The following is a 24019-nucleotide window of genomic DNA, read 5'->3' as shown; positions in this document are numbered from 1 at the left end:
TATTATGGAAAATTCAATGCTTTAAAATTGACTATTGATTCTTGAATATGCACGTGTGCGCATGATAAAAAGCATAGAATTAGGAATACACATATAATGAATCAACAAGCAAATTAAGTATATTACAGTGAATGATCCATCTCATCTTCAATGATATCAGCCCTTGCTAAACTATCTACTTCTAGGTCTATGTTACCAAGAGGTAACGAAACAAATAAGTCTATCCCACTATCAGATGTGGTGCTATATTGCTCAATAACTTCATCAATATCATCGACAATCATATTATTGTCTTCTTCTGTGTTTCCTTGAACATCATCGCAAGGTTCATCTTATACTATATCACGCATATAATCCATTATGGTGTCATCATGCACATCATCATTATTTGTTGGATTGTCATCTGCTATCTCCATGTCGGTAATATTATCATATATTGGTTTTGAACGATTAGATATAGGGATGACATACCACCATCGGTTATTGTTTACCATTGGATGATACACAACCTGTATTTGAAAAACAAAAGCAAAAAACTTAAGTACTTATTATATTTTGTATATGTATCACATGTTTTTTGTAGAGTCAATGATTACAAAACCACTTGGATGACGTCTGATTGTGCAATGCTCACCATTTGTTACCACTTCTTTAAACCACTTCACATCCAGTACATATATAAAGAATCGTCTGAAGTCAAGCTTCAGAATATCTTGGATCAAGCCACAATAACCTTCCATGGTACCATTGGCAGCCTCAAAGTGAGCAAGGACATCACAATCTTGGGTATTTCTCTTTTCATCTATACATTGAGTTCGAAGATGTTTACCCTCACACCAAAGTGCATTGAATAATGTGCACTAGTAGTAAAAGATAAAAGATCAAACATGTCAATTATTTATATAAAATAAAACTTATAGAAACAAATTAATTGATAGTATGTCTCACCTTTGATAAGCAACCTCGTGCGTATTCCCACTCTTCTTGAGATATATTAATTTCCTCCTCTTTTTCCATTCTCTCCATTTTCTCATGTAACCAATCTATGTCAATATGACGTGGGAGCGCATTTAGATGATCAGAAGGGACAACATCACATGTCGCTTTTTAATTGCCATGGATGGAGGAATATATAGTTCACCAATACCACTTGCCATACACTGTATGATGTGCTTTTGATACCAAATGGATTGATTCCATCCATACCTAAACCAAATCTCAAATTTCTTGGCTCTTCTTTGAAAACGGGCCACAAATTATCTATATGTTACCATGCGGGTGTGTTTGCAGGGATCCTCCATTTTTCATCACTTGAATGATGACTAGCATACCATGACATGAGCTTTCCGGCAGACTTACACTTAAACATAAGTTTTATATGTGGAACAATCGGAAAATGTCGCAAAACCTTACAAGGCACATCCATTGACTTCATCTCCACTTCGTATCTTGATTCGCCACAAACAGGACACTCTCGTGCGAACTCATGAATCCCACGAAATAAGACACAATCATTGACACATGCATGGATCTTGACATAATCAAGGCCTCCCAGAGATGTCAAGTAATGTCTTGCTTGCTCTCTCTTAGCTGGCAATTTGTTTCCTTTTGGAAGCATTTGTGATAATAACCTACGCATATTTTAAAAGTGAGTTAAAAAACCACCAACATATATTTCTGTCTGATTTCAAAATAAAGAGGTTAACAATTAATATTATGATTCATATATAAGCTAAACTGAATTCATACCTACTTCAATAACACATCCAAACTGACATTACTCCATCCATAAATTGTTTGCAAGTTAAGTATCTCGAGGGACGCACGAAGAACGGAGTACGTACAACCTTCATACAATGGAGTAGATGATGCTACATATAGTGGATCATCTGGCTTCGTAGAGTGACCTTCTCCCTGAACCGGTTGTGAAAATAGATGGTGTACCATGTTGTCCAAAATCTCATCCTCTACGACTTGATGGGGCATTTCATGAGGGTTACTATCATGGTCGTCAGTCTCTACTCTTCTTGAAGACTCTACCTCCTTGTGTCGACGTTTTGCAGCCTCTCGACGCCCGGGAGGGAGCATCTGAGGATGTAGCACCGCATCCTGCTCAACCACAAAAGGGAGTTTCATGTACGTTGATATGTAATTCCCGTAACATAGACTAGCAATATTAGTGGTAAAAAAATCAATGAATACCGGTGATTTTTCTTGGTCCCATTCTCCATACAAGCTGAGGTGTGACATTGCAATTCGACGTGCTCGAAAAATACACCCTCGACAACGATCACACATGCATCTAATTTTTCGTCGTAGCCATGCATCTCGATTATGAAGACGCAATGTTTTATCCTCACTTGAGGATGTGCTCATTGACTCACCAGCTTGCACCGTACTAGGTGATGACGACATCGACATGATTAAACCTAATTCATGACAACATCAAAATATTTGTCATTTAGATGTTTACATAATATCTTAATTTTAAATACACAAAAATCAATTTCCTTCGAGCTCACGTATCTGTCAAGATGTATTTGAGAATTGTTTATTTTTGTGTAGAAATTCAAAGATATATAAATCCCAAATGCGCGTCTACATCTGCGTCTACCTACGCGTCTACATTCGAGTCTATGCTCGCGTCTATTTGAACAACAGACGCACATATACACGCAAAAATATATGCACACGTCAAAATTCAAACCATATTTAAATCATTTCTTTTCAAACTGCGCCTTTCCTTTCCTGCCTTTTTTGCAGTTCTGAAGCTTGAGTTTAGTCGACATGCAGTCTCTTCATGCCTCACCTAGTCTCTTCATGCCTCACCTCCTCATGACTCGCCTCTTCTTTCATTTCAAACACACAAGAAGGGAAAAAGGAAAGCCAAGGAGAGGAAGAAAGAGGAGAACAAGAAGAAGCAGCAAGCATCACGGGAGGGTAACTTACCAAGGAGAGGAAGAAGGAGAAGGAGAAGCGCCACCACCCGCCACACCAAACACAAAAGGTGAGTCTCTCTCTCTCTCTCTCTCTCTCTCTCTCTCTCTCTCTCTCTCTCTCTCTCTTTGTTTCTCTCTTCCTCTCTCCGCTCTGTCTGTGTATTGCTCATTTGTGATTCCATTATAATGTATTGCATTATGTAAATCGTCAATGGCTGTTGTCGGTCTAAAATCGGCCGACCCAGCGCGTTTGCTAGCGCATCTACATCTTAGTGTAGATACGGACATAAACGCGCAAAAATTGTCTCCTCTCAGTGCGTCTGAGAGAGTGTCTTATAGTGCGTGTGCTCTGCAATGCACACGCGATGATACACGCGCTGCACAGAAGTTTGACCTACAGTGTACACGCGATTTTAGATGCACATTGACCTGGGATATGCGTCTGGCAGCACGTCTGTGCTACAGGTTAGATGCGTAAATAGACGCACATTGACCTGCGATATGCATCTGGCAGTGCATCTATGCTACAGGCTAGATGCGCAAATAGACGCACATTGACCTGGGATGCGCGTCTGACAACGCATCTGTGCTGCACGTTAGATACGCAAATAGACGCGCTGGACAGAAGATGAACAGCAATGTTATGTCAAAGGCTTAAAAACTGCAATGTTATGTCAAAGGCTTAAAAACTGCAATGTTATACTTTTATACATATTAAAAACTGCAAGGTCCTATTATGTGACATCACCTAGAGCAGAATCTTGTTGCGTGGTATTGATTAACTCCTAAATAGAAGTCTAGCTAGATCTAAAAGTGACAAATTAGAAAATGATATACTTTTATACACATTTATATAAACATTACATTCTTTACATAAAGTGAGATTGAAACTTGTGTGTTCTACATGTGGATCTCGTGAATTAGAGACCTCACCTAGGCATATAGGCCTCAACGTGCCCTCTAGTCTATGGATAGTCACCTCCACCCCTCATCCATGAGTTGCTTATATTGCACAATATCCTCCTATGTTTTTTGTATGCAAATAAATTTATCTTTTTCGTGTGTTTTTTTGTAGATGTCGTATCCTGGTTCATCTAGCAATGACCCAGATGTAGATCGTATGAATGATACATTGGCCTCCTTTGGCAGGGGGGTCAATGCATTTTTTGGAGGTTTTCCTAGTAAGGAAGACTTCATGAGAGAGATGACCAGACACCTTGGCCGCTCTCCCACAGCGGACAAGGTGTTCAGTGTCATGTCTGGGACGCCTCTAGCATCTTTGCTTGGCACTACTTCCCAGACTCCACATGCAGGTACTCCATATACAAGTACTCCATATGTAGGTGCTCCATATGCAGATACTCCATTTGCAGGTACTCCACGTGCTCCAAGTGCATCGGCTGAAGCACAAGCATCTGCAGAAGCACGTGCATCTCTAGAAGCCCGTGCGTCCAGCGAGGCAGAGGGCAGTCGGCAGAGAGGAAGGAGAGAGAGTCGAGGGGGAGGATGAGGGTTGCGTGGGGGTTGCCTAGGAGGTGGCGAGCGATCACCCTCGCCAGTAGATTATTTAGAGGAGGTTGTATTGCATTACTATAGAGTTACAGATGCCGGTGGCATCTTTCATGATGATGAGGGAAGGGATGTAATGGCGTACATGAGGAGCGTCGTGCATGCGACGTATAAAGATTGTTTCATTGCCTTCAAAAATCAGAAAAGCGGCTTGTGGCAGGAGGTGTTGAGGGCAGTCCATAGGAGGTACCCAAATCCTGAGGGTCAGCGATTCTCGGATGATTGAGGACGTACAAAAGTGAGGGATATGCTTCACAACAAAAGATCCCACCTCATGACATGGGCCAGGGACTCACTGCGGAGGCTGGAGGAGGGGCGTGGAGCCTACAGCCAACCACCTATGTGCCACCGCGTAGAGTGGAAGAAAGCCAAGAAGAAAGCAGCTGAGAAAGTGAAGAGTCGCCAGCACGCAGAGGCGCGACGAATCCAAATGGAAACCATGGGATTGTCGCATTACGGATCGGGCAGCAAAGAGTCGTGGGAGGCAGAGTTTGTAAGTATATTTTGATTTCTAATTTTTTTAAATGTATATTTCTTTAAATTCTTTATATATTTTAGTCTAATACATTGTGACGTCTAATTGTTTGCATATCTCTAAATGTTTTGCAGACTACCATCGTTGGTAGGACACCTACCCCTAGAGAGGTAGGTTACCATCGAGGCCATAACCGCACAACGACATGGCTTCACTTTTATGAGGAGGGTCTCATCACTGAGGACCAATACAACCGGGCCATGAGGATTCGACAGCCAGAGGAGGTATGTTTTTCTTACTTTCCTATTAAAAGTATAACTAATTATAACTTTTTCTCCACCTTGTCTATGTAAGCAACCCTGAACTTTTGTGTGTGTAGGCGAACCCGGATGTGGAGCACAGCGAGGAGGGGGATAGCGACGCTAGTAGCCATGGTGGTACTAGCGAGGATGTTTCCTCTTTAGATTCGTAGAGGAGCACCATACCTCCTCATGAGGCCTTCTTTTCTTGTATATGTATGATATCTCTTTGAGCCTACTGCTTGTAGCCATGCTTTAGATCGCAAGTACTCAAAACTTCCCTTGTAAATGCTTTGATATATAATGAATACATGGACTTTCACTTTCAATTCTTGTGCCCGTAAGATACATTGTCTTTTTCTCAAATACATAATCTGATGTATGGGAGGGGAAAAAAGAAAACCAGAGAGCATGTGGTTGCAAACCACATGCTCTTTGGTTTTTTTTTTCCAGTTCTGTTTTGCGCGTCTATCAGCGCGTCTAAATTGCAGGTAATTCGCGTTTATTCGCGCGTCTATAATGCAGACTACATGCGCTTATACACGTGCTGCATAATTCAAATTAAAAAATGAAATTAAATATCTTTTAAAAAAAAGACATTTTTTATTTTTCGTTCACGTCTATCAGTGCTTGTAAAAGCGCGTCTAAAAGCGTGTCTATATGTGCATGTATATGTGCGTCTATTGCGCATCTATTTGTGCGTATAAATTCATCGATACATGCGATTATACACGCGGAATGATAAAGCACAAATAGACAGGCGGATAGACGCACTCGTAAGTTTTTCTCTGTGTTCAAAAATCGCGTCTAAATGTGCGTGTATGAGGCCTTTTTGTTGTAGTGAATTAATATCATGATTCATAAGCCAAACTGAATTGATACCTACTTCAATAACGCATTCAAACTGACATTACTCCATCCATAAATTGTTTGCAAGTTAAGTATCTCGAGGGACACACGAAGAACGGAGTACGTATAACCTTCATACAATGGAGTAGATGACGTTACATATAGTTGATCTCTGGCTTCGTAGAGTGACCTTCTCCCTGAATCGATTGCAAAAATAGATGGTGTACCATGTTGTCCAATTCTCATCCTCTACAACTTGATGGGGCATTTCATGAGGGCTACTATCATGGTCGTTAGTCTCCACTTTTCTTGAAGACTCTACCTCCTCGTGTCGACGTTTTGCAGTCTCTTGACGCCCGGGAGGGAGCATCTGAGGATGTGGCACCACATCCTGCTCAACCGCAAAAGGGAGTTTCATGTACGTTGATATATATTGAGTAACATAGACTAGCAATCTTACTGTTAAAAAAAACAATGAATACCAGTGATTTTTCTCAGTCCCATTCTCCATACATGTTGAGGTATGACATTGCAACTCGACGTGCTCGAAAAATATACCCTCGACAACGATCACACATGCATTTAATTTTTTATCCTAGCCATGCATCTCGATTATGAAGACGTAATGTTTCATCCTCACTTGAGGATGTGCTCGTTGACTCATCAGCATGCACCGCACTAGGTGATGACGACGACATGATTAAACCTAATTCATGACAACATCAAATTTTTTATTCATATGTTTAGATAAAAACTTCAAGCTGGCGTATTAATTATTCTAAGATCTCAATTTTAAATACACAAAACTTATCATAAATACATAAAAACTTATGATAAGAACTTACTATCAAAACTTATCTTAAAAATAAAAATTCATGATAAAAGCTAAATGCGCGTCTATATATACGTTTATCTACGCGTCTAAATCTGCATCTATTTGCGCGCCTAACTTCGCATCTATATACGCATTTACGTAAACGTAGAGACACATGTACACGCAAAGTTAGACGCAAACGTCAAAATTCAAAAGATACTTGAATAATTTCTTTTCAAACTACGCCTTTCCTTTCTTGCATTTTTTGTGCATTCTGAAGCTCGAGTTTAGCCGACATGCAATCTCTTCATGCCTCACCTCCTCATGACTCACCTCTTCTTTCGCTTCAAAGAGACAAGAGGGAAAAAAGAAAAGCCAAGGAGAGGAAGAAAGAGAGAACAAGAGAGAGGAGAACAAGAGGAAGAAGAAGCAAAGGGAGGAGACAACAAGCAGCAAGTAGGCATCAAGGGAGAGTAACTCACCAAGGAGAGAAAGAAGGAGAAGGAAGAAGCGCCACCACCCGCCACACCAAACACCCAAGGTGAGTCCTCTCTCTCTCTCTCTCTCTCTGTGTAGTAGGATCTATGATTGCATTTTGTATAGCACAAATAAATCATGAATGGCGATCGTCGGACTGAAATCAATCTACTGAGTGCGTTTTCTAGCGCATCTATTTTTCAGTACAGATGTAGAGATAGACGCGAAGCTATGTTTGTTGTCATTGCGTCTGCGGCTGCGTCTTAGAGCGCGTGTATTCTGCATCCGTGACGCGAGAATACACGTGCTCTGCACAAAAGAAGCTTTGACTTCAGAGTCGCATCTCCAAGTGCGTGTATCCTACATGTGAGATGCGGGAATACACTCGCCCTGCCCAGAAGCTTTGACTTTAGAGTCGCGTCTCCAGGCGCATGTATTCTGCAGTCCACACACAAGGATAGACGTGTGCGAGAAGCATTGACTTAGAAATCGTATCTGATAGCGCATCTATACTGCATCTCAGATGCAGATATACATGCGCTCTGACGAGAGGGTTGACTTTAGGGATGCGTCTGAGAGCGCGTCTATCTTGCATTTTAGACGCGATTATACACACGCCAGCCAGCTCTAATTTAAAAAAAAAATATTATTTCTAGAATTGTATGAATTTGTCTTTTTCTTGTGTTTTTTTTGCAGATGTCGCGTCCTGGTTCATCTAGCAATGACCCGGATTTGAATCTCATTAATGATACATTGGACTTGTTCGGCAAAGGGATCAATGCATTTTTTGAAGGTTTTTCTAGTAAGGAAGACTTCATGGGAGAGATGACCAGACACCTTGGCCGCTCTCCCACAGCAGACGAGGTGTTCAGCGTCATGTCTGGAATGCCTCTGATGTCTTTGCCTAGCACTACTTCCCAAACTCCAATTGCAGGTACTCCACGTGCAGCACCTGTACATGCATCGGCTGAAGCACAAGCGTCAACCGACGTACGTGCATCTGTAGAAGCATATGCATCCAGCAAGGCAAAGGGTAGTCAATAGAGAGGGAGGAGGGAGAGTCGAGGGGGAGGACGAGGCTTGTGTGGGGGTTGCCTAGGAGGTGGCGAGCGATCACCCTCACCAGAAGATCACGTAGAGGAGCTAGTACGCCAGTACTATAGAGTTACAGATACTGGTGGCATCTTCCATGATGATGAAGGAAGGGATGTAATGGCGTACATGAGGAGCGTTGTGTATGCGACGTATAAAGATTGTTTCGTTTACTTTAAAAATCAGAAAAGTGGCTTGTGGCATGAGGTGTCGAGGGCAATCCATAGGAGGTACCCAAATCTTGAGGGTCAGCAATTCTCAGATGATTGGGGTCGCACAAAAGTGAGGGATTTGCTTCACAACAAAAGATCCCACCTTATGACACGGGCCAAGGACTCACTACGGAGACAAGAGGAGGGATGTGGAGCCTATAGCCAACCACCTATGTGCCACCGCATAGAGTGAAAGAAAGCCAAGAAGAAAGCAGCAGAGAAAGTGAAGAGTCGCCAACATGCAGAGGCACGACACATCCAAATGGAAACCATGGGATCTCGCATTACAGATCGGGCGACAGAGAGTCCTGGGAGGCAGAGTTTGTAAGTATATTTTGATTTTTAGTTTTTTAAAATTTATATTTCTTTCAATTCTTTATATAATTTGTTCTAATAAATTGTGTCTCATAATTGTTTGTATATATCATAATTGTTTTGCAAACTACTATCGTTGGTAGGATACCCACTCCTAGAGAGGTAGGTTACCATCGAGGCCATAACCGCGCAGCCACATGGCTTCACTTCTATGAGGAGGGTCTCACAACTGAGGACCAATACAACCGGGCTATGAGGCTTCGATAGCCAAAGGAGATATGTTTTTCTTACTTTCCTATTAAAAGTATAGCTAATTATAACTTTTTCTCCACCATCTGTACGTAAGCAACCACTATAAGATATAGGTCTTATACCGACGTTTAAAGCGACGAAAATACAAATAACAAAATTTACCCCCGTCATCACAAAAAACGTCGTTATTAACGATGCCATAGAATAGTCGGTATTGGCATCGCTATCAGCGTCGGTATTGGCGTCGCATTTGCGACGCTAATAGCGACGCCAATACCGATGCTGATAGCGATGATTTGCGATGCTGATAGCGATGCCAATACCAATGCTGATAGCAACGGTTTATGACGTGCATAGCGACACCAATAGCGACGCGAGCAGTAAAATTTGTGATGCTAATAGCGACGGTAACAAGGAAAAAAAAAATTGTCCTGCCACATATAGCACTGTGTGCTTTATGAGAGCCATACAAAATAGTTTCTACACTACTGTGTACAATGCACTTGCAAACAAAAACAATGCATATTAAAAGTATAAAACTGATACATGAAATAAATACATGATCTCATAAAAAGCGATTGGTACAATCATGACAGGATATCACTAATACATAGAATATGTCTACATAGATCAGGCGACTTAAAAATAAAGGTGTGTGAGCTCCAGGGATCCAAGGGCGAGCTACGCATCCTCGTCCCCCGAAAGCTCATCCCGCCGCAAAGGAGCATCAAACAGACTCTACAGAAAAAGAAATAACACATTAGTCCACCATACAATAATGCATTCAAATATCTCATGGTAACTACGGAGAAGAAAGATGAGTGATTTACAGGGCCGTCGCGTCTATACAATCGGTCGATCAATGCCCTAAGGCTGTGCCTCTCTGTATATCGAGTCTCAAAGCTAGTTGGATTGCGATTTGTAACGAAGTGCTACAAAGAAAACAAAATGATAATTGTTAGAAACATGATTGTCAGTATAAAGAATATTTCAAAAAAAAAAACAAGTAAAACAAAAGAAAAACTTACAAAGTCCTCCAAATATGTCCTGTGGCCGCCACTCCCAAGATGATGGACCACTCCGGCCTCGAGTCGTGCCCTCGCCGCCTCGCGCTGCTGACTCCAACATCCTGGCGCTAGTTGTCTGCATCTAACCACTTCGGCTTTGCAACCCCACTCTTGATTGCCTTGCGTGCGTCGGATCGTCTATGTGACATGTATGCACGCATGCAATCAATCATCCAGCCCATAGAGAATTTATCTATTGCAGCTGGCACTGGAAACTCCTCGTGCAAGGATGCTACTATGTAGTCCTTGCTCCCCTCCAGTATGTTCTTCCAATGATCCAAGACGTTGTGCCAAAAAACTTGTTGGCACAACTCTCTCATGTGAGCAATCACCCTCCTCCTCTCATCATTCATGATGATGGCTCCTGACCTACTATCGACTAGATATCCATAACCCCTAGGAGTCTGCCTAAGATGGATCCTCTCCCATCTGCATCCATGCTCTTAGGCATATCCAGGAGACCCCTCTGCATCCGGTGTACCGACGGGGGTAATCTCTCTTGGAGTGGCATCCACAGGGGTGCCACCTGCTGACGGCTGCGTAAAAGCCGGAGTAACTAGAGTAGACGTCTCCACACGTGTGACAAATCCTGGAGGTGATGCAGCTCCTGCTGAATGACGAGACGAAGACACCGCGTCCGTGTCTCCATAGTATCCACCTGAGCCACGAGAGCTAAGAGTCGCACCTGTATCCCGTGTTGACCGTGGGCTCAAGTGACTCAGTATCTCTGTAGTATCCCTCTCATCCCGATGCACTCCCTCCCTCTCGCCCAAGTCGTGAGCGTCGAGATCGTCTGCTCGAAGCCGAAGCATCCGATCGCGCTGAAGCAGATCTAGCAGAGCACCATGATGAGGAATGAGACAACTCTTGGTTTGCCATCTCTTTGAATCTGGCGATCTGGTCTAGAGACATGCGTGCAAAGATGTCCTGTAACTCCTCATCGCTCATCCCTCGACTCATCCTGCAAATGTCACCTGCACAGACAAAAAATGATGTTATAATAATCAATTTAAATCATACAAAGCACAGTAATATAAATCATTTAAAAAAAATCTCACTTAAAATGCATATCTTATGTACCCTTATAAGCGATTGGTCAACGAATTGAGTAAGTGGATGCTCTAAGTATGAAGTATCCTATGGTCCCATATTAATCTCCTTACACAACTTCGTATACACGGAAAAGTCGATAGACATGTCACCACAAAAGAATGAGTCCGCCTCGTTCTCAAAGAATTCTTGGACCCCTGTATTTCCATCATTGTTAGCCGATGCTGGCTCCAAGCTTTCGACGGCCTCCACCCCTTGCAATATGGACCCTCTATTTGCATATTATCTTCATCTATGCTCGGAACATCGCTTTGATCATATAATCTTGTACTTCGGGGAGTTGAAGGTATAACATACCACCATCGAGGTTGTCAGGGGTTTGAATAGAAGATTACATGTTCACAAACAAGTACAAGACAGTTCAAACCATTGTGACATAAACCATGTCGTAATACAACTAGCAAGCAAATGACTCCATGCACCTGTTCACAATGGGCCGGCAACACAAAGGTGTTGCGCAAATCCATCCATTTTTTTTCCGAATCTATTTCGAGAAATCCAGATGGACCTCGTCGAACTGTTGCTCCAACTCCTCCAAGTACCACTTTGAACCACTACACATCGAATAGTATCATGGAGAAGCTATGGTAATCCACCGTAGTAATACTTTGCAAGTTCCCAAAATACTCCATCTCATCCACAACCATGTTTGGATCCGTTGCTCGTCACCGGCTCTCTTGCTCGAACCTTGCCATGACACCACAGTCCATTGTGGAGCGCATTTTGTCAATACGCTCCATGCGAAAATGCCGTCTGCGTGACCACACTGTACTATATATTTTGTACTGTACATTGAAACACTCAAACTGGATGTTGCATATAAAATTTAGATACGACAGATTCTAAACCCCTCATCACCTTTGGACTATGTCCCCTCAAGAATTCCCACTCCTCCATTGAGACCTCTGTCCCTTCGCGAGACGCTGCAGTCAAGGCTCCATGCAACCATCGCATTGACATAAACCGTGGCATCTGCTCCATGCCTTTGGGATATCGAATCGGTCGATGATGCATACTACGTCAGAATTTAGCTCGCGCTTCCTCTCGATCTTGCCTAGCGATCTGGTACTTGGCGAGCCACATCTCCATAGAGGCATGGTGCAATATACAAAAGTGATTCACCTTCTCTTCCATTGAGACATCCATTCTTTTTTCTACCCCATTTCCAACCACCATATCTCCAGTCAGTCTATCATCGTCCTTCAGTGACCATAGCATTTCATTGTATGGTTCCACCATTGGTAGCAAATTGTGAAATATGCACTAGCATCTCAGAAACCAACCAACCTTCGGCCATGCTACCTTCTCGCCGAGCTCGTTGTCACACAAAGCCTTTCAGGGTCTTCATGAAGCGCTCCAAGAAGAATATCCATCGCGTATGGACAGATCTAGCAATCTCCACTTCATCCACAAGATGCACAAGAAGGTGGATTTGTATCGTGAGCATGCTGGTGGGCAGGTATTTTTCAAAGGGGCAGACCGTCTCCACTGATCTCCGCCTCACGGATTCAATAGAGGAAGCCTTAATCTCCTTCTATGAGATCCATTGTACCAAAGTCGACAACTTGTAAATGGCCCCGCGAATTTCTGGAGTTAGACATCCTGCAATCGCGATCGGTAGTACAATCTGTCACAAATGTGAAAGCATTATGAATAATGGCTACATTCCAAATAGCAAAATGCCCACGCTAATTACAATCCATTCGTAGTACAAACCTGACATATCTTATGCCAGTCATGGGATTTTAGCCCTGATAATTGGTCGTCTTTAGAAAATGCAGACTTGAGAGAACGCATCATACCCGTCACAGTGTGGATAGACTTGATTACTTGCTTCACAATGCGCTCTTCTTTAGTAGACAAAACCCAAGGAGCGCGAGGAAGTTGCATGCGACCATCAGCACTCGACTACAGCCAAAGCGCCTCCATCTTACCTACCTTCTTCAAATCCATTCATGCCCTTATACTATCTCTCTTTCCTGTGATGTGGTCCCATAACAAGCTACCCAAATTCTTGAAAATATGCATGGGATCCAACAAGTGGTTGACCTATAAGTGGGTCCAATATGGCAACTCGTAGAAAATTGAGAACCGTTGCATTCCATTTGGATGTGATTCCACGTGGACAATTTTCAGCTCGTACTAGCTTATGTGTTGGAGGTTGTCTGAGGAAACCTTCCCTGAGTTCATGATCCTCTGGCAAGAAAGCAGCGTGTCCTTGATATACCATCTTCTTCATGGTTCGTGACCTTCGAGAGTCTAACTGTGGCCCGCACAATGGAAATGCATGATAACCTAAGGTAACCAGACCTGTTCCAACACCACGACCTAGTGAATACTTGATTGAATGAGATAAAATATAGATATTACTAGCGAGAACGGAGGCGTGCTCACCTGAGCACTCTCCCAATCCCGGAAAGTCATGCATCGTCCACATGAGAATGGCTCAAATATTGGCTGACCGCCGACCATCACGCCCGCTAATATCTTGCACAGTGACCCGCTAATATCTTGCACAGTGACCATCACGCCCGCTAATACACGTCCATATTTTTTACTTTGTAGCGGCCTGGAATGAGCAAGCTAAGGATGAGATGTCATTTCTTCGTAGAAAGCCATGGAGGGATGTTCTAGTTGACAAGGACTATAGGTCACACACTGTAAGAAGTTGAGTGCAGATCGAATGGGTTCACGCCATCCATTGTGAGACCGAGCCAAAGATTCCTTGGCTCTCGGGGAAAGTCTGGGAAAGTAGAGTCAATGTGGCTCCATGCGCGCGAATCCGTTGATATTCGTTGAACTCCATTTGTGGACCTATTCTGCACATGCCACATTGTCAAGCTCGCCATGCCGGACGTACGAAACATGTGGTATATGCGGGGGATGAGCGAAAAGTGTCTAAGAACTTTTTGAGGGATGGTTTTCCCTTGCAAGTCCTGTCGATACCTGTGAGGACCACACTTTGGACATGTCTCCATAGTCTAGTATTCTCCTCGAAACAGACAGCAATCATTGATACATGCATGGATGTTATTGTAGTCCATGTCAAGCTTCTGTAAAACTTATCGTGCATCATCACAAGACTCAGGCATGGTACTTGCAGGTGGTAATATATGATATTTTAATAACCTAAAAAAAATTATAAAACACCTTGAAAAAGCACAAATGTTTATAATAATAGTGCTGAAAAAAAAATTCAATGAAGCGTATGTATAAGGTACATGAACAACTCGGTCACACTCGTATCGCTCCACCTGTATTTTGCTTGCACACTTAAGAGTGCAAGCAGTGTCTTCAGTCGAGATACTCGACACCCATCATATAATGGTATGGATGCTTCCTCTCTAAGCGGATCAGAAGTCTCGATATCCATGGGAATCAATGCATCGATCATTGCCTTCATCTCACGCTCCAAGATTGTAGGTAGGTCTGGAAGGTTGCATGTCTCCTCTGATATTGACGATATAGATTGGCCTTGCGAGTGGTGGATTGGCTCCTGCACTCCATCCATTGCATGCCCACGTACTCTTCTAATTGGCCGCAAATGGTGCACTCCCCCTTGGGACGAGACATCATCTCCCTGGATAGAAAATTTGCCAACAAGACCCAATCTTATTATATATGGTATTCAATTAGCTTTCAAGTACAATGCATGATTGATATTAACTTCAAATTACCGTTTGCTGAAAATCTGCAATCGCCTAATCAATGATCTCAGATTGAAACTCGCCAAATCGTCGTACATGTTCTATAGACAATCGGTGTTTTCGTCTAATTGCCAACTTGCATTGAGAGCAAGGATATGGGACACGCTGATTAAGATACGCCTCGCGATCTTGAACAATAGGACCTTCTTCCTTTTCCATTTTATCTATGTTACAACAAACAATTTAATGACTTGTAATACAATTTGGGAAAACCCTTCACTCATTGTTTATTGGAGGTTCTAGAATGCACTTGGATTGAGATTGAAGCTTAGTCTCATTGAGTTTGACTGTCACTTCTTACATCAAGCATTAATTTAAGACACTTCATGCCTCTTATCATTGGATGATACATGAGCCATTTGTTAGATATATTATAGTGAGACAATAGGACTAATTGTGACATGTACATGCTCTCTTGATACTCATTGGATGCAGTACTCCTATCGTAGGATGGTTTGATGTTTTGTCTTGGATCTATTAGCACCTTCCCCATCAAGTAAAAAAAAATTCAATAGTGCATAAAGATTCCATTGACATAGAATGCTTGCTTTAGATTACCTAAAAATTTTATGTCTTTCTTCTTGGTTCCTATCAAAGAAGAGGGCCTTACAAATAGTTTTGACATCAATACTCTTTTCCTTTACCTATGTGGCATATGACTATGCTTCGATTTCCCACCATCCTAAGTGACTTGGAATTTGAAGTGTTCAGGGAGGTCACCTCCTACCCTTTTCCCCTACATGCATCCATAAGGAGAGGACAAATGCAGCAATGGAGGAGTAGCCTTTCTTGTCAACACTCATCTGATGCCATTTTTTGTGGAAAAACTCAAAAACTCATTCAGTGCCCTTGAAATTTTTAGTGACAAAGGTACTTGCCATTATATAAACATAAGAATGGGTATACGTATACGATACAAACACACTAGATGATCTCCTAGTAGCACTTGTTGGGGCTACTTGTATTATTGTGAAGTTGTGAGTCTACATCTTGCTCATGCATTATCATGCATCTACTTCTCTTTGTTCATAAAAGAAGAACATACAATAATTTTTGTTTGGTACAAATGATGCACTAAGTAATTATGTGCAAAAACCCAACATTCTCAAGAGGTAGAATGTTATACTTTTACCAAATTAAAAATATTATTACAAAGAAAACACATTGATAGAAGAGCAAAACTTCCTTTTCACAAGAATTATATATAGAATAACATAATTGAATTGTAATTAGTTATAGTAAAATGTCAAAAGTAAATCATTACAATCGGTTAGTGTGCCTAGGTAGAAATATGAGCTTGGAACATGGGCAAAGAGAGATGAGAATAAAGCATGGGGCATGTAGGCTCGGGGGGTCCACTAGGGTTTACCGTATGGTACCACGTGAGTGTAAGGGAGGGGGTTATTTAAGTGAAGGAAGATAGATTTTATAAGGTAAGGTCCCATAAATAGGGGTAAGGGGTATTTTCATATATTTCTTGCACACATGTGACGTATCCTTATTACTACTAGTGAATCCCCTATGCATGTAGGCTTTGGGAGAGGGTTCACTATGCTCGATCATGTATTGATCGTCAAAGCTATTATATAGGAGGGTAGGACACATCGGAAGAGGATTTATTGCTATTTTCTAGATTTTTGCAATGCATTTGACATGTGTCTTGTGCTAGGCTCAAGTTGAAACCATAGGATAATGGCACACTAGAAGATCTATAGTGGGGATTCATGCCTTGTATGATTTAGTGATTGGGAGGATACATGAACTAGGAGGGATTTTCGATATGGTGGATAGTTGCATCCAAATGAAGGAGTGGTGTACACTTTCACCTACTCTATTTTGTGTTTATGATGATGAGCTCTCAGATTATATGTATAGTGAGGAAATGAGAGAGAGAATCCCTCTCTTTCTCTTTCTCTTTCTCTTTCTCTTTCTCTTTCTCTCCCTCTCTCATTTCCTCCCCCTCCCTCTCGCTCTCCCTCTCTTTCTCTCTCATTTCCTCTCCCTCTCACAATATATCCTAAAACTCTCCAAAAGAAAAAGGGAGAGGGAGAGAGAGAATGCACTCTCCCTCCCTCTCCCTCTCCCTCTCCCTCTCCCTCTCCCTCCCCCTCTCTTTCTCTTTCTCTCCCTCTCTCATTTCCTCCCCCTCCCTCTCCCTCTCTTTCTCCCTCTCTTTCTCTTTCTCTTTCTCTCCCTCTCTCTTTATCTTTCTCTCCCTCCCTCTCCCTCTCCCTCTCTTTCTCTCTCATTTCCTCTCCTAAACAAGCAAAAGAGAAAGTGATTTAAACCCTAAACAAGCAAAAGAATGAGAAAATAGACTCATCGATGAGATATAGCGACTGTGGGGTGGCTCCTCTTCGCGATGAAGGCTCCTGCTCTCCTTCGCAAATAACGGCAGTGGCAGCAAGCCTTCTTCCTCTCCCTCTCTCACGACGGTCGCTCTCTCTCTCGCTCTCACTCTCAAAATATAAGATGCAAAAACGTGAAATAAACCCCCGCTCCATTTCGACCTGTTTTTTTTCCCTGTGGAGCATAGCAACGCAAATAGCGACGCCGGTACCTACGTCGCTACCCGCTGTCGCTATAGGCTTAAATCCTTGTAGTGAACCTTAATCTTTTGTGTGTGTAGGAAAACCCCGATGTGGAGCACAGTGAGGAGGGGGATAGCGACGCTAGTAGCCATGGTGGTGCTAGCGAAGATATTTCTTTTTCGAATTCGTAGAGGAGCACCATACCTCCTCTATGGCCATGTTTTCTTGTATATCTATTATCCATCTTTGAGCCTACTGCTTGGAGCCACGCTTTAGGTCGCAAGCACTTAAACTCCCCATGTAAATGCTTTTTATCTATAATAAATACATGGACTTTTGTTTTCAATTATCCTGCTTTCAGATCCATTTTCTTTTTCCCAAATGCACAATTTGATGTATGGGAGAGAGAAAAAAAAAACAGAGAGCATGTGGTTGCAAAGTTTTGTTTTGCGCGTCTATCTACGCGTCTAAATTGTAGAAAACACGCGTTTATAAGCACATCTAAAATGCAGAGTACACACGCTCATACACGCGCTACATAATTAAAATTTAAAAAAAGAAATTAAATATATTTTTTTAAAAAGGAGATTTTTTGTTTTGCGTTCGCGTCTATGGCCGCTTGTAAAAGCGCATCTATGGGCGTGTCTATATGCCCGTCTAATTTGCCATGTAGACGTGCTGGAAGACACACAAAAGAAATTAAATAAATAACAATTTTAATTTTTTTATGCACTTGTATTCACGTGTGTATATGCGTGTCTATTACGCATCTATTTGTGCGTGTAAATTTATTCATACATGCGACTATAGATGCGAGTTTGTAGACGTGCAAATAGACAGGGGGTAGACGTGCCCGTAAGATTTTCTCTCAATTCAAAAATCACGTCTAAAAGTGTGTCTAAGAGGCCTTTTTGTTGTAGTGTTGAGCATACACCATGGTTGAGAAAATCAGCCTTTTCGATGACCTGAGAAGTGCCAAAACGTGCAAATGGTGGGCTGTCAACATCCATTCACTTAGAGGTTTTCCAAGAGTGCTCCTAATATGGCCATGGTGTCTATTTGCTCAAATTTTTGAGTCTAAGTGCACTGTAACTTCTTATAGTATTTCTTCACATGGAGTAGTTGTTGCAGTAAAAACACTTTGGTTGCCCTTAAGCACCCTTTTGTGGTACTTGATGCCTTTGTCCATAATCATCTCGATTGTAGGGATTCTACCTATGTGTGTAATGGATGTTTTGCACATCTATGTCCATGGGGGTTTGCATCTCAACATGTGTTTTGTGATTGGAAATTGGTGTGTATGTTGTGACTTCATTACCTATGTTTGCTTCAATTCTTTCAGTTGTTTGTTTGCTTCATGAAAAGTATTGGGACCTTGATCTCACACTCGCCTTGAGATCTCATGTTGTTCAAGTCGTGGCCAAAGAAAAAACTACTTCATCTCCTCAAACATGGTTGAGTTTTCCCTCAATAGAAGTTGATTGAGTTTGAAAGTAAATTGTGCCATAGGTTCATGGGGTTTTTTATGCAATGATTGAATTTGTTGTAGGGTAGACTATGTTAAGTTCTATTGTGTAAAAATTTGAATGAGAGATTGCTTGAGTATTAGTGAGTTTGACTTAGTATGGTCTGATTGTTGCACAAACCAAGCTGTTGCAATCCCTTCAAGGAGAGTACAAGTCTCCAAATCCTTTCCCTCATTTGGCCAATTGTGATAGCCCACAATGTTTTCGAAGTGATATAGCCAAGTGAGTATGTCTTCTATTCGAAGGCCAACAAATGGCTTAGGGTGGACATTAGAGTCAAAATTCTAGCAACTAATTTGTTGGTGTGTTAGATATTAAGCCAACACTTGATTTGTGTGGCTTACTTGAGCAACAAGCATGGATATTGTAGAGACCATGTCATCAACCTATGTGTGCCTAGAGTTTGATGCATATTCTGGATCCATCCAGGGATCCTAGCACTCGAGGATCTACAAGCGGATGAAGAGAAGCAAGTTGTTGCATGACATCACCACCACTTTGGTGTAACTAACTATGCAAGGGACGAGTATACACTGATTGATGAATCTGGGTCCCCTTTCCAGGATGCTCGACATCCATTAAATATCTCTTGTCTCTTTTACATCAAGAAGGCTTCCAGCCAAGAATGCCAAGCTCATATAGTTATATTGGGCATCACACTATGTATAGATCCAATATATCACATCCATTCATGGCATGTATTATATGTCCATATGGAACCTATTTTGTAACATTTCCTTAATCATAAACCATCTTCTTCATAGCTCATTACCTTTGGGAGTCCAACTGTAACCCACACAATGGACATGCATGATAACCTGAGGTAACTAGACTTGTCCCAACACCTCTATCTAGTGAATATAAACTTGAGGCGTCTTTTCTTCGTAGAAAGCCATGGAGGGATGTTGTAGTTAACAAGGACTATAGACCACACACTATAAGAAGTTGAGTGCAGACCAAATGGGTTCATGCCATCCATAGCAAGACCGAGCCGAAGATTCCTTGGCTCTTAGGCAAAGCATTGAAAGGTAGAGTCAATGTGGCTCCATGTGCATGAATCCCCTGATATTCATTGGACTCCATCTGTGGATATCTTCTACACATGCCACATTGTCAAGCTCGCCATGTTGGACATAGAAAACATGTGATGTATACGGGGGATAAGCGGAAAGTGTTTAATAAATTTTTTAGGGATATTTTAGCCTTGCAATTCCTGTTGATACCTATGAGCACCACACTTTGAACATGCCTGCATAGTCTCATATTCTCCTCGAAATAGTATGTAATCCTTGACACATGCATGGATGCTCTTATAATCCATATGCCAAGCTTTCATAAAATATGTTGCGCATCATTACGAGACTCAAGCATTGTATTTGCAAGTGATAATATATGATGCTTTAGCAACGTGAAAAAAATTGTAAAACACCTTGAAAAAGCATAATTGTTCTTTAAGATGGTGCTCAAAAGAAATCAATGAAGTGTACATAGAAGGTACCTGAACAACTTGGTCACACTCGCTTCGCTCCACCCATATTTTGATTGCACACTTGGAGTGCAAGCAGTGTCTTCAGGTAAGATACTCACCACCTATCATATAATGGTATGGGTGCTTCCTCTCTAAGCAGATCAGATGTCACGATATCCATGGGCATCAACGTATCGATCATTGCGTCCATCTCATTCTCCAAGATTGTAGAAAATTCTGGAAGGCTACCTATCTCCTCTGGTATTGATAGTATAGATTTGGTAGTATGTTCCAAGTGGTTAATTGGCTCACGCACTCAATCCATCACATGCCCATGAACTCATCTAATTGGCTGCAAAGGGTGCACTCCTCGTTAGGATGAAACGTCACCTTCCTATACGAAATTTTACAGCCATATCCAATGTTTTTGTATATGATGTTCAATTAGTTTGCAAATAAAATGCATGATTGATATACACTTTTCATATTGTTTGCTCAAAATATGAGATCACTTGATCAATGATCTCTAATTGAAAATCGCCAAAGCATTGTACGTGTTCCATAAACAATTGGCATTTTCATCTAACTTCCAACTTACATTGAGAGCAAGAACATGGGACACGCTGATTAAGATACGCTGTCGGAGGGGTTTTTGTCAAAAGCTCAAATCCACCAAGGATCAGAAGTAGAAGGAAGTAGAGATAGGAGATGAAAGAGAAGATAGAGAATACCCAAGTGGTAAACACGACAAAAACAAATCAGAATGAATTGAAACAATATGTATTGAAAGAACCTGGAATCCTTGCTCTACTTAGAAGCAATCTCCAGGCATTAGTTCTCTTGGAGCTCCTTCGTAGACCAAAAACGTGGATCAGAAAAATCCGCTCTTTCTCTGTTGCCCAGAACCCAAATCTGATGGCTCCATTGGCTCCGAAAAAGACACCCACCATCTCTGAACCTGCACATCCTCCGGTATGTGCCAAAATCCTAGTTGTCACCAGGTTCTAAGTCCTCCTCATCCTCTGCAACCATATCCTTTGCTTCTTCATCTTCCATATCCTCCTGGCTAGCCCCTATATCATGGCCACTATTTTCTTCCAATTCTGGCAACTCATAGGTAGTAGATTCCCACTTTTTGAATAATTTGATTATTTTCCCTGCTACCGGAAGTTTTATGGCTATCCCATCTAGCTCATTTAATGCATAAGTAGCATTATCAAACACCTGTCTTACCACATAGGGTCCAGACCATCTTTTGGAAACTTTACGCATGGCACTATGCTGGTTATCTAAATTGCTATCATAAACCAATACCCAATCCCCATCTTGTATGGTTCTTGGTCTCAATCTATGTCTTTTGTCAAACCGTTTCTTGTTTTGTATCCTTGATGCCCTTAACTTTGTAGTTGCTGCCTCTACGTCTTCTGACTCTCTTTCCAATTGTCTAATGCGTAAGGCCAACAACTCCTCTCGATTCAACTCCTCCTCCCAAGGTAACACACTCCATGTGACAGTTATCTCTTCTATTGGCATGATAGGTTTTTGACCATATATCAATTCTGCAAGCATATATCCTGTAACAGCACTATGAGTTATTCTGTCAGCCCACAAAGCATAAGGGAGCAATCATGGCCACTCTTTTATCTTCTCTCCACATGCTTTTGCCAATGCCTTCACAATAGGTGGATGACCTCTTTCACTTTTGCCATTTCCTTTAGGGTTATAGGCTGAAGTTAAATTAAGCTTTATCCCCAACCATGCAAAGAAATCATGAGCTTCATCTACATCCAACTCACCCCTCTCTGCTGTAATTTTTCCCACATAGCCATATTGACAAAAGATCTCTTCTAAGAGAAAAGTACATATGGAATTTTTTGTCTTCGTACATAGAGCTCTCCCTTCCACTTGATTAGTCAAGTCTTCACGAGCAAGCACAAGATACCTCATTTGCCAAAGACTTGTAGGCATTGTGACCAAATCTACCACCCACTTCAAATGAAGAGAGAATGGATATGTGGGTTGCAATCCATCCCGATGTCTCACAATTGAATACATTTGACATGTCATACATGTTTCCACAAAGTGAGCAACATCCTTATACATACCCTGCCACCAATATCTTTCTTTGATATTTATAAAAGTACCCCAAACACCTCTATGACCAGCCCACAAACTTTCATGAAATTCTTGCATTACTTTTACTTGTGAAGCTCTGTCATCCAAAACTCGCAATGGCATACCCTGTTTCTTTTAGCATGTTTCCATAAGTATCCATCTTTTAAGAAAAATCCATAGGCCTTCCTCTTGATCTTCTTAAACTCCTCATCTGACCATTCATCTCTCTTTGTTAATTTACTGAGATATTGACCAATTCTCAGCCATTCTCGTGCATATTTGTCTTCCAGAAACACTTCTGCACAAAATGCAAAACATCTAAAGTGACTTCTCTTTGTTGTCCAAGCTTCTGTTAATGCTGTAGCAACACTTTGCATTACTAAATTCACTCTTGAAACATCATTTTCAGCCATAAGAAAGTCATCTTCTTCCTCCTCATCCATCATCCCATCTTCATTCTCATAGCGTGCTCGAGATAACATGTCTGCCACTGGGTTATCTCTTCCTGCAATATGCTGCAATTCAGGGTTCAAAGATTTGATGTATGCAATCCACCGGAGCATAGCGATATCCGAGGTAGCACAACTAGTAATCATACCCAATACTGGCAAACAATCAGTCTCAATGACTACATGAGCACCCATAAAATTCTCCTTATCACATTTAAGGGCTGTCACAATTCCCCATAATTCTCTTTTTACTTGTGGATATCTTCTCTGTCATTCAGTCAATACTTTTGCACCAAAGCGTATTGCATACCTTTCCCCTTCCTCATCATCTTGCCCAATTGCCCATCCAATCCCGACTGGGCTTGTATCAACAATAATAATTATAGGCTTCCCATGTGAATAGTCAGCCTTTCTCAACGTAGGAGTAGATTTTAAGAGTTGCTTCAATTTCTTTATCGCTTTCTGGTGCTTCCTTTCCCAATGAAATTTTTGACTTTTCCGTAGAAGCTGATAAAGAGCATCGGCTACATGTGCAAAGTGAAGAATCCATATCAAATAGAACACACATGCACCCAAGAATCTACACACCTCTGATACATTCATGCATACATCTCGCATTCTATCAATCCCATCTATTTTTACTGGTGATGGCCTTTGGCCATAAGGCCCACACATATGCCCAACAAACAAAACCTCCTCAACTCCAAAGAGAGACTTTTGTCTAGAAAGAGTTAAATGCACCTCTTCTAGATG

Source organism: Lygodium microphyllum, chromosome 24 (assembly GCF_053477565.2).
Source record: "Lygodium microphyllum isolate KBCC chromosome 24, Lygodium_microphyllum_v1.1.10, whole genome shotgun sequence".
NCBI lineage: Eukaryota > Viridiplantae > Streptophyta > Polypodiopsida > Schizaeales > Lygodiaceae > Lygodium > Lygodium microphyllum.
The sequence above is the reverse complement of the archived record's forward strand: the minus strand, read 5'-3'. Positions refer to the sequence as shown.